Here is a 12,520-nt window from a genome sequence, read left to right as displayed (position 1 = left end):
GACTAATGTGAACTTAATGAGATATGTCGCAGCTATTAGTCCCATGAAAGATTCAAAGAGTTGATAAAGATGAAATGGTATCCCTCAATTCTTGAAGTTGAAAAGGCGGACAAACTCAAAACGCTCTCTAAAGGTTTTAATTTTGTTTTTGAGTTTAGGATTAGCCGCACTATAAAGAGGGATGCAAATTTAGTTGGTCTGAGGAAGATATAGTGCTCAAGCATTAAAATAAAATCAAAAGAGAGACACTCTAGCACTCCACGAGCACGTAGATTATTTTTCTGTGACTGTCGGTGTTGGAAGTCCCGATGTAAGCCGAAACTCCCGACAGTCGGAAGTCACAACTCTTGCCAGAAGTTCTAACTCCCGGTCACTTAGCCTACACGGTGACTATGGATGTCGGAAGTCCTAATGTGAGTCAGAACTTCCGACAGTCAGAAGTCCCGACCCAAGCCGGGAGTCCCGGCATCGGTGGTTCTGCTAGCTGGCTGTCTGCACTCGTCGGAACTCCCGACGTACGTCGAAAGTTCTGACTGTTGGAAGTCCTGACCCAAGCCAGGAGTCCCGGCATCAGCAGTGCTGGCTGGTTGTTTAACTACACACGTCGGAAGTTTTGACCGTCGGAAGTCCCGACGTTTGCCGGGAGTTCCGACATTGACTTGCACGCGCGGACTTTTGACCCTATATGAACAGTGTTTTCTGTTAACGTCGGAAGTCCCGAGATCTGCATCGGAACTTCCGACGTAGATCTGAACGGTTAGATTTTCACTTGGAGTATAAATACCCCTCTCTTCACTTCTAACCGTTACGGACTCATTTACAGTTGACCCACTTCGCGCTCAACAGCTCCCAAGCAACTAAAGCACCCCTCTCCTCCCCCTTTGCTCCAATCTTCGATTTCCTTAGGGTTTTGAGTGAAAGGAGAGTGGATTAAGTGAAAGCATCACTTTGGAAAGCTTGAGCACTTGATTTCTTCGTCAAGCCGGTTGGTTTTGTGTCTATTACTCTTGGGGCCTTACCCCTAGCCGGCTAGGCATTGCCCAAGAGCCTTGGGAAGTTTGTATTGCCCTTTGATTTCTTAGTGAAAAGCTCAAGTGACCTTTGTGGTCGCTTTGAGAGAGGCAAGGTGGAAGAGACTCCGACCTTGGTGGTCACCTCAACAATGAAGACGTAGGAGCTCCTTTATGGGGTTGCCGAACCTCGGGATAAATCCTTGTGTCCCGTGTGCTTATTGTTGTGATTGCTAGAGATTACTTGTATTTGTTTGTCTTTTTCTCTCCCAAACTTCATTTTAGGGTTTGGACTCGATCTACGGTTTGAAGGCATTACGACGTCAAGGGAGTGACCCTACATCTTCATCAAACCACCAGGAAGTGGGGTTGTAAGATTATTTATCCGAAAGTTAAATTTGGCACTGATTTTGTAGTTCACGTAGACGTCGGGACTGCTGACGTTTTCATCGAAACTTCTGACGACGTCGGGAGTTCTGACCCAAACGTCGGGACTTCCGACATTGACTGACAAATTTGAACTTAGCATTTGCAGTTATTTTTTAGATACGCCTATTCACCCCCCTCTAGACATTGTTAGATCCTTTCAGAGGTGCTGGTGATGTAGAAGAACTTAGGCTACGCCGGCCTAAGCTCTTGGATGTAGGGAGTTTCGCCAGCATGCGCTCCTTACACACAAGACGCAGGGAGTTACCGCGTGTACAATCGACCTTTCTCCCTCTCCTGTCTCTACCGCCAGCATGCTTAGCGCACACAAGGCCATGGCTGATTGCTGGCAGCTATGGTGGTGTGACCGGAGGTGGTGCCCTTGAATGGCTTAAACAACCCGACATGGAAGACATTGTGTAGTTGTGCTCCAGCCGGTAGTTCAATGCGATAGGCCAACTCCCCAATCTTTTCCAGGACCTTGAAAGGACCATAGAAGCAAGGCCCAAGCTTGTTGCGCCCTTTGTTGTCCATGGAGGCCAAAGGACGGTGTAACTGGCGCAACCAAACCAAGTCACCTACCTGAAAGCCCACTTCACGGTGCCTCTTGTCATACTGAGATTTGTGATACTGTTGGGCTTGCTCTAGACACTCTCTAATCTCCACCAGAAACTCATCTCGGACCTGTAACTGCTGAGCGACGACCAGTAATCGTGTTTCTCCTGGCTCATAAGCTATCAGTGATGGTGGGTCGCGCCTAGGGATGAAAATGGACAGAAAAAATATGTCCTGACCTGTCCCGTTTTCTACTTTTGTCCCACCCGATTCCGTATTTGTGGATCATGTTTCCATATTTACGGAAATGGGAGAGGGATTTTTCCGTCAGTTTCCACGGGACCTGTTTTCATCCGGAATTGACCTGTATTTATTCTGTTTTCATCACGTTTTCAATCTATGTGAGATATGTCTAAAAATTGCTATGTTCATAAATCTACTAATCACCAGCACGTTAACATGTTAATACATGGTATGCTAGTGAATATTGGACCTATAACTTCGTGTGTGTATATTATTTGTGACTTTGTTCATGTATACTCAGAGAATATTTGATCATGTTATTCTAACTTAATTTTCTAGCTCTCTATCCGTATTTGTCTGTTTCCGTATTTCCATATATCCCCATCCATTTTCAATTCTGTTTTTCCCCGAATCCGATCCTGTTTCCGCTAAAAATATAGAAACGGAAACGGGAGCCGAGTTTTTTCACCCGTTTTCATCCCTAGTCGCGCCCCAGCACCGCTTGAAATGAAGAGTTGTAACAAAACTCAGCCCATGGAAGCCACTGGAGCCAGTTTCGAGGACGATAACCCGTCAGGTAGCAAAGATACATGGCAATTATCTTATTCGTAGACTTTGATTGACCATTTGTTTGCGGGTGGAACACAGAAGACATGTTGAGTTGCACTCCTGACAACTTGAACAGCTCCCGCCAGAAATTGCTTGTGAAAACAGGGTCCCGATCACTTACTATAGAGCTTGGGATGCCATGAAGTCGTATGATGTCCGCGAAGAAAACTCTTGCAACTGATGTAGCAGTGTATGGATGACCCAATGCGATGAAGTGGGCTGATTTGGAGAACAGCAGTTTAACAACTGTAAGGATCACAGATTTGCCATTCACCCTTGGCAATCCCTCAAATCCATTGCAATGTCTGCCCAGACTGAAGTTGGTGTTAGACAACTAGAGAACCACAATTGGGAATTGGTTTTCAGATGGCAGCGTCGAAACTGGCCGCTTGTAGTTCTATTTAAAGAAGACAGCAGTACTTGTTACAGCTCAAAACTAAAGTGCTAAAAGATAACTTGGTTGTGATCAGCCCTAACAGACTCAACCATTAAAGCAACAAAGATAGCCAAACCACACACTTGCACATGGGGTTACACTCTAAATTCTCCCCCTAAACCTTGTGCTAGATCTTTGAATTGGTTTGGACCAGCCCAATCCTTCCTCTCATCTCCTAGAACTTTGCTTGCCCAAGTGACTTGGTGAAAATGTCAGCGAGCAGATCAGTGGTGTTGATGTGGTTGGTCTTCACACTCCTATCTTCCAAGCAACTGATGAAGTGATACCAGATCCTAATGTGCTTGTTCCTCTCATGGAAGACAGGACTCTTCGCCAGGGCCAGAGCGGACTTGTTGTCCACCCTAAGCTCAACTGCTTTGACCTCCCTGCCGAGAAGCTCCCCCAACAGCTGAGACAGCCAGAGGGATTGAGTTGCAGCGGAGGTGGCGGCGATGTACTTTGCTTCACAACTTGATAGAGCCACACACGCTGCTTGAGCGATTGCCAGCTGACGAGACACATGCCGAGGAAGAACATGGTGCCGCTCGTGCTCTTGATTGTGTCAATGTCACCGGCGAGGTCGTTGTCGCAGTAGCTGATGATGTGTGTTGGGCTTCCTTGCATAGTGCAGGCCATAGTCGAGGGTGCCCGTCACATAGCACAGAACTCACTTGACCTATAGGTGCTCCACCGTGGGCCGCTCCATGAATTGGCTCACGTACTCGACGACGAACGCCAAGCCTGGCCCTGTATGCACTAGGTAGCACCGCCGTGCTGTGAGCTCGATTGAGCCACACAACTCAACGATGCGCTTAACGTAGTGCAACTAGTGAAGGGTGATGCCGGAATTGTCTTGGCGCACCTCGATGCCGAGATAGAAACAGAGGATGCCGGGGGTCACTCATGTCGAAGGTTGACTTCATTTGCGCCTTGAACGCCTCCACTTCTGTTTCCTCCACAACTGCGATGATGAAGTCGTCGACCTAGATGCCGACGAGCAGGACAGAGCGTCCTCTGCCCTGCCGGTACACAGCGTCCTCATGTGCGCTTTGCTGGAAGCCCATCTCCCGGGACCTGGAGCAAGCCGTAGAGGGCCTTGCGCATGCGCAAGACCTTCCCATCTTCGCCGCTGCCGACGAAGCCAGGAGACTAACGAACGTAGACTTCCTCCTTCAAGTAACCGTTGAGGAAGGCGGACTAGACATCCAACCCTCTTGTGCCGCCAGCGCAAGGAGGACACGAACAGACTCCTTGCACGCGATGGGCACGAAGGCGTTGTCGTAGTCGATCCTCTCCTACTGAACAAACCCACGCGCCACCAGCCTCGCCTTGTGCTTGATCACCTCCCATGCCTCATTCTTCTTGAGCTTGAACACCCATTTAAGGGTGATTGGACGATGGCCGTCTGGCGGATCAATGAGCTCCAAGGTTCGGTTCTACTCGACAGCCTTCATCTCCTACTGCATTGCAGCACGCCAGGCCACATCCTCTTCTACTTCAGCATAGGAAACAGGCTACCCAGCATGCGTCAGGTGGAGCTCGATGTCGAGGTTGCGTTGCACGACCGCCGGCATCGACTGATCACCTAAGGATGTCGGCCATGGCGTGATAGCGTATCGGGGTGCCGTGGCGCGCGGCATCGAGGCGGTCTTGGTTGTCCTCCAGTGGTGTGACAAACGTGGGCGCCTCCTGTTCACCGGAGGGAGGCGTCACAACCGGCGTAGCAGCTGAAATGGAAACTAGCATCACCGGCGGAGCAGCAGCCGACCTAGGCACACCCGCTGGGCGCTAGTACCTCCTGGCCTAGGAACGGTGATCGCAGCGGAGCCGGTGGCATCGTCGATGTCGGGGCAGGTGAGCGAGATGCCGGCGCAGATTCACTTGCTCCCCCGGCTCCTCTGAACTGGGTGTAGTCGACGACAAAGTCACTTACCATCGCCTCCGCACCACGACTGCTTCCTTTGGACCAGTCCCAGCCACGTCCTTCGTCGAAGTCTCGAAGATGACGTCACGCGCCACGCGCACGTGCTGGGTCACCGGGTCGACGACGCGATACGCCTTGGCGCCCTAACGACCAGAGTGCGCCCGTGCCAAGCCTCGTAGGAGGTCTTGCCCTCCAAACTCTTGGTCGACGATCCGTTGAGTAGATGAACAGCAATCATCACTTCTTCGCCCTAATACGTCATTGGCATGCCTCTCTGCTTCAGCAGCACGCACACGCACGGGCCAAAAACAGGGCAAGCTCTTGTTCCTCCTCTGCTTGGGCCATGTGGGCCACTCAGCTGCGCTCACGCTTGGGCTGCCGATAGAGTTCAGGCAGGTGTCGTCATGGTCCGCTTTGCGTTCGGCGCCGCCACTTGCCTTACCACTACGGCCGCCACCAGCCTTATCCCTCATCCGCGGACGCCGGCAACGCTCCTTGGGCGCACTGGTGCCCTCCCCTTCTTCTGGCGGGCTAGCCACTGCTCCTCGGTTCACCTATGGCGACCGACTCAATGGGAGGCGCCTCCTCACGGTCGTCCACCGCCTTGAGCTTGCCCTCACCTCTCCTCAATGGAGAGCATCTTGAAATCCAGGAACATCTCCATCGCTAGAGCGATCTGGGTATACTTCTTCGAGACGACGCTTGGACCTTGGATAAAAATGATCTTCACCGCTCGGCGGTCTGGTAGTGTTGAAAGAATAAGGCATGGCTCCTAGGACGCCGTCTCCTGAGGAATCCGAGGTGTCCATGGAGGGGTGCTTGCTGGTGTTGGAGTTGGTGCCGCTCCAACCGCGAGATGGCGAGGTTGAGGGTGTGGACCTGTTCTGCTCCTTCATGGACATAGGCCTCCAAGGTGCGGACGGTGCAGGAAAGTGGCTCCAGGGCGATAAGCTTGGTGGCGAGGTCGGCGACGTTCGATGTTACTTCAGCGAACTGCTCGCCAGTCTGGTTGGCGAGATCAGCGAGGGCCTTGCTCAGTTCGGCGTTGGTCTTGTGTGACATGGGAACAAAGAACCATGCAAAACCAGAGCGGAGGTGGATGGAAGAATCGAGTACCAAAGCTAGCTGATACCAGATGTGATGGTTGTGGTGGGTGAGGTGCTGGTGATGCAGAGGAACCTAGGCTACGCCGGCCTGAGCTCTTGGCCGCAGGGAGTTCCGCCAGCGATGGCGCTCCGCGTCTGCGAACACGAGAGACAGGGGGAGTGAAGCGGAGACAGGAGAGGGAGAAAGATCAATAACTTCCTTAATGAAAAGATGATCTTTACAACCTCCAATATCTAGAGTCCCAAGCTAGATTGACTGCCTAACTAACTATTCCTCAAATAGGAAACTGATACAATCTACGAGCACCTGGGCACCACGGTATGGGCGTCGTGAGCGCGCCTCCTAGCCACTTTGCGCCACGACAGTTGCCCCGCGGTCTTTGTTGCCGCGCCTACTACACTTGCGCCCGCACATGAAACAAGGAAGATCTAGAGAAGCAGGTAACTCGAGGGGTGGAAGCTGTGAAGACGACTGCCTTATTCTTCCACAAGAAAGACCTGGAGATGCAAGCCCAAGATGATCGCCAGTTGGTTCCTTATGTCGGTTAGTTGTGAGGGTATTAGCTGAATGCGCCCTGCATGCTTTTGGGCAGGAGCCCTGTAATGAACACTCGGAAGTGTCTTCGGGTGGTTGTTTGACAGTCACTGCGTTTTTGTCTCTAGTCGCGGGGGTAGTTTTCGTTCATGAGGCTGATCCCTTGGTGATCATTCTCATAGACATGTTGTTTTGTCCACGGTTTCGTTATCGATTTCAAACTGCTGAACTCTGTAATTTCGTTATCGTTACATTTGTAATGAAATTAGGTTTCCACCGTTGTGGAAAAAATACATTACACAAGGTGTCATATTTGCATGACAAATATAACTAACAAATTTGCAGAGCTAACAGTACAGCAAGTGTCGATTCAGAAATTCAAATACACTTCTGTTTTCGTTCCAGGACAAAATGCACAGGCAGCACCTTTGCACTGACATTTTTGTCCACCATAGGCAAAGATCAATCTGGTCCTTGCATCTCTCAAACAGTATATTTTGGCTCAGTAAACATAACATGGATTTTGTGCACCTAGAGGTGTGCTACACAATGTTCTCATAAATTAAAATATTGTGGCATACACACAAATGCAAATGGAGTAGAATACGGAATGCATATGCACTTCATGCTTGCTTTGCTCCATTTTCCTAGAAGAGAAATTTAAGATAAAATCCCCTTAACTATTTAGTTTGTGCAATCATAAAACTAAGCAAAGTTGCTGATTTGAAACCCCAACTACTCAAGCATGAGCAATCAAAGAGGCCAACGGCCGTAAAAATGCAAAAGGTGGACATTGTCTTGTGGCCTGGGTCAAAGTTTGCCGACCACCGGAGCTTGGAGGTCTGAGAATTTCGGATCTCAAGTCTCTTGGCTGGTTTCTGTGTATGAGATGGGTTTGGCTGCAGAAAACAGAGCCTCATCGTCCTTGGGCTGCTCTCCCATTCCATGTGCCTGAGCAAGTGAGAGCCTTCTTCTTAGTTGTAGTGAATTCTATAATTGGAGATGGTGCAAATACTCTTTTCTGGACAGATCGGTGGCTCCATGGGCAATGCATTGCAGACCTTGCCCCTCCTTTTCATGGCTATCCCTAAAAGGAGGGTTAGACCAGGCTTGGGTTTCGGGCATTCAGGGAGCTCTTACAGTTGGTGTTATTGTAGACTACCTTCATTTATGGGATCTATTGATAGATTTTCAGCTGCAGCCAGAGGTTGAGGATAGACACTTATGGAGGCTCTCCTCCAATGGACAATACTCGGCTAAGTCGACATACGAAGGGTTCTTTTTGGGTTCTACTCTTTTTGGACTGTGTGAAAGGATTTGGAAATCATGGGCACCGCCCAAATGTCGCTTCTTTGTGTGGCTGGTAACGCACAATAAGTGCTGGACGGCTGATCGCCTAGCACGTCGTGGGCTACCTCATCCGGAGTACTGTCCCCTTTGTGACCAAGAAGACCTTGTCCCCTCAGCCTATAGAATTCCTTCCATGCTTGGTGGGAGAAAACTAGCAGCAGCACCGTTGATGGGTTGATGAGGCAAGGAATTAATTCGCTCATTATACTCGGAGCTTGGACTATATGGAACCATCACAATGGGTGTGTTTTTGATGGAGCAGCTCCAAACTTAGCTGGTGCTTTGATCATAGCTGGCGAGGAGTGCCGCTTGTGGTCTATGGCAGGGGCTCGAGGGCTATCATTCTTGAATGCCCTCCTCCTCGGTAGTTGAGTGTCTAGCTCAGTAGTGATCGCCTTGTGTAGTTTTGTCACGGGCGCGAATGTAATCCTTGTAGCTGTTGGGGCGTAAAAGTGTGTGTTTGTGGTGTCTGTGGGGTTGCTTGGGCTCTTGCCCTTTTCTCTTCTTAATATAATGAGGCGCAGCTCTCATGCGTTTTCAAGAAGAAAAATCAAAGAGGCCAACCAATCATAGCCGCACAGAATTTGATCACCGAACCAGATCCCATTCCATTAGATTAGGAAGGAAATGATTACTTCCCCAGTCAAAGGGATTTCCTAAATCATTTGCGTATGGAGAGCAGCGAAAGCACAGCCAGCCCAAGAGCATAGGCAGCCGAAGATACAGAGAGAGCTCCATTGTCCAAACTAGCGCCAGACAAATACGTGCATATCAGCACTGACTGTAAGGGACCGTGATGCCTAAGAGAAGGGTAAATTAGGCAACTTAAATGTCTACTTCTAACTAAGGCCTCTAATTTTACCTAGTCAAAACCTATGCAGGAAAGTAATCTATCTAAATGTGCAACTACAGTTTTGCTAGGCGTGTTGCTATCTCTACCGTAAAAGGAGTTATGCAACCTAGGTTCCAAGCCTATCAACTAGCCTATCACTAAGCTAGGAAAGTAAAGCACAAACCAAGAATGCAATGTAAATGCGGAAGCTAAAAAGTAAGGTAGAGATATGCAAACTCTCGTCGACAACTGCGGTATTTTTATCGAGGTATCAAGAAGGCGCAAGCTTCCCCCTAGTCCTCGTTGGAGCCCCTCGCAAGGAATCCCTCGCAAGGGCCAAGCTCCGAGTCGGGTAACTCCGTGGATAGCCCCGGGCCTTCCCCACATGCAAGTGGGTCTCCGGTGTGCCTTCCGATAAGCCTCTCCCGGACCGCTCTCCGCCATCTTTACTATCAAGTTTCCGACCGAACCGCCGTAGGCCTTATTCCCTTCGATACACGGTGGCGGCCACACCCCAAATACGGTTGGTGTGATCTGGCAAGACTACAAGCCCCTCCGATCTACAACAATGGTGCGTGCAAGCACCAAGTGATAAGAGGTATGCAAACCTTACTAAACACTAGGCCTAAACCTAGAGCAAGCGCATAAATGGTGGTCTAATCAACCTAAGCAGTTCGCAAAGCACCTACGCTAATCACCTAATGAATCACTAAGCACTATGCAAATGGAGATCACTAAAATGGTGTATCAACACCCTTGGTATGTTTCCTCAGCTCTCCACTCTCAAATGGCCGTTGGGGGGGTATATTTATAAGTCCCATGGAGAAAGTAGCCGTTGGGGACGAAACCCAAGTTTTGCTACTAACCGGACGCTGTTGTCGTCCTGACCGGATGCGTCCGGTTGTCCCGACCGTTGAGCGCACACGTAGAGATTGGACACACTGCTGAGTCCGGTCATCATCGACCGGACGCGTCCGATCGCATTTGCGCCGCTCTGGAACCTCTCTGGACATGATCGGATGCTGCACTTTGTGCGTCTGGTCATCCAGTGCCACTGCGTCTGGTCCTCACTAAGTTGTTGCCGCGACGATGAACATTGAAGTCCGTGCCTCTGGTCACTGCCTCGCTCAGCATCCAGTCACTGCTGCTGACGCTTGCTATTGTCGAGCAACTGATTGGACATGTTCGGTCCTCATAGGGTCATGTCCGGTCACCTCTGTGGAGCTCGTTTCTTCGTTATCTTGCGTCCGACTTGGTTTCTATCTTCGTGCTTGGACTTTGCTTGATATCTTGGATTCTCTCTTGTGCTTCAAGGGTCTTACTTAAGGTGGTGATCATAGGATCATCATGCCGCCTTCGTCCAAGTCACGTTTGCACCCTATTGAACTACAAGACAATTACTTTCAAATTCATTAGTCTAATTTGATTGTGTTGGTCATCAAACACCAGAATCCAAAGTAAATCGGCCTAGGGTTCATTTTTCTTACACTGACCTCACCCAAGAAGAGAAAGTCCGCCTCATAGACTTCCTCCACGAAAGCAGAAGCATTTTCGCTTGGTTCGCAAATGACTTGCAGGGAGTAAGTCAGGAGCTAGCACAACACAACTTGAATGTTGCCCAAGTTTCAAAACCAAGAAAATAGAAACTGAGGAAAATGTCCACAGAGCGGGCAGACATAGCAAAAGTAGAAGTAAATAGGCTATTAGATGCTGGTGTAATTAGGCCAGTGCAATACCCAGAGTGTTGGTAATGTTGCAATGGTCAGGAAGAAAAACAGAAAATGGCGAATGTGCGTAGACTTCATAGACCTCAACAAGTGCTACCCAAAAGATCCATACCCGTTACCGAGAATAGACAAGCTAGTGGATATCGCCATACGCTGCGAAATGATGAGCTTGCAAGATTGCTTCTCTGATTACCATCAGATATGGATGAATCCCGAAGACAAAGAGAAAACGAGTTTCATCACGCCAAGAGGCACATACTGCTATCGGCGAATGCCAGATGGGCTACGGAATGCAGGCCCCGCCTTTTCAAGGATGACCGCCAAAGCATTTGACGAGCAAAAAGGAAAAAATCTGGTGGCTTACGTCGATGATATTGTCGTTAAAAGCGACAAGAAAGAAACACATATCCTCCAAGAAACTTTTGAGAACTTGACAAAGAGCGGTCTCAAGCTCAACCCCAAAAAATGCATATTCGGCATCAAAAAAGTGAAACTGCTTGGCTGCCTAGTATCCACGAAGGGCATTGAGGTGAAACAAAAAAAATAGCGTCGATAATGAACATGAAGCCACCAACAACCAGAAAGCAAGTACAGAAGCTAACGAGAAGGTTAGCGGCACTAAACAGATTCATCGCAAGATCAGCCGAAAAAGGGTTGCCATTTTTCAGGATCCTGCGAAATACCGAGCACTTCGAATGGGGCCCCGAGCAACAAGCTTTCGAGGACCTAAAAAGCTATTTAACCAAATTGACAACATAGTCCAAGCCTTCGCCTTCGGCCACCCTGTTGCTTTATCTAGCAGCCTCGCCCATCGCAGTAAGCGCAGTATTAGTCGAAGAGAAGGAGCACGAAAAAATAATGAAGCAGTTCCCCATATACTTCATCTCGGAAGCCCTATCAGGAGCAAAGCTAAACTATTCTGAGCTTGAGAAAATAGCATGCACTGTGGTCATGGCATCAAGAAAGTTGAAATACTATTTCTAAGCACATCAAATCAGGGTACTGTCAGCACAACCTCTTGAGGCATTATTCCAAAACAATGAAGCCATCGGCAGAATAGGAAAATGGGCCGCCGAGTAAAATGAATACGTGATCGAAATTTGAGCATGGATTAGCCATCAAGTCCCAAGCACTCGCCAATTTCATTGCCAACTGGACACTGGTAGCTTTTGACACAACGCTTCAATTCGACGAACCCGCTTGGACAGTACACTGCGACGGGGCATGGGACATGTCTAACGCAGGAATATTAGGGATCCTAACACCACCCAATGGGCCCAAGCTTCGGTACGCAGCGAGACTGGAGTTCCTTACCACCAACAACATAGCTGAGTATGAAGTAGTGCTATTAGGCCTACGAAAACAAAGAGCACTAGGCGTCCGCAGATGCATAATCAAGTCCGACTCCTAGGCTATTGTGGGGCAGGTCAAAAAGGAGTTCAACGCGAAAGAGCCAGAACTAATCGAGTACCTAGCAGCTGTAAGAAGAATGGAAAAACACTTTGCTGGTTTCTCTCTTCGGCATATTCCGAGAAGCGAAAACTTGGAAGTGGATGAGTTGGCGAAAGCAGCAGCACAAAAGGTACCCTTGCCAGCCGATGTGTTCTATCAAGCATTGACAATCAAGGCATTCAAAGAAGAGGAGGACCACCCGCTCAACATACACGCCATCTCCAGCGATGATCGGAGGGCACCTATATTCGCATACTGTCGGTGTTTCGCACAAGCACCGGCAAGTAAATTTATAGTAATGCGCGTTAGGCTCGG

This window comes from Miscanthus floridulus, chromosome 18 (genome assembly GCF_019320115.1).
Source record: "Miscanthus floridulus cultivar M001 chromosome 18, ASM1932011v1, whole genome shotgun sequence".
Lineage (NCBI taxonomy): Eukaryota > Viridiplantae > Streptophyta > Magnoliopsida > Poales > Poaceae > Miscanthus > Miscanthus floridulus.
This window is presented reverse-complemented; position numbering follows the sequence as displayed.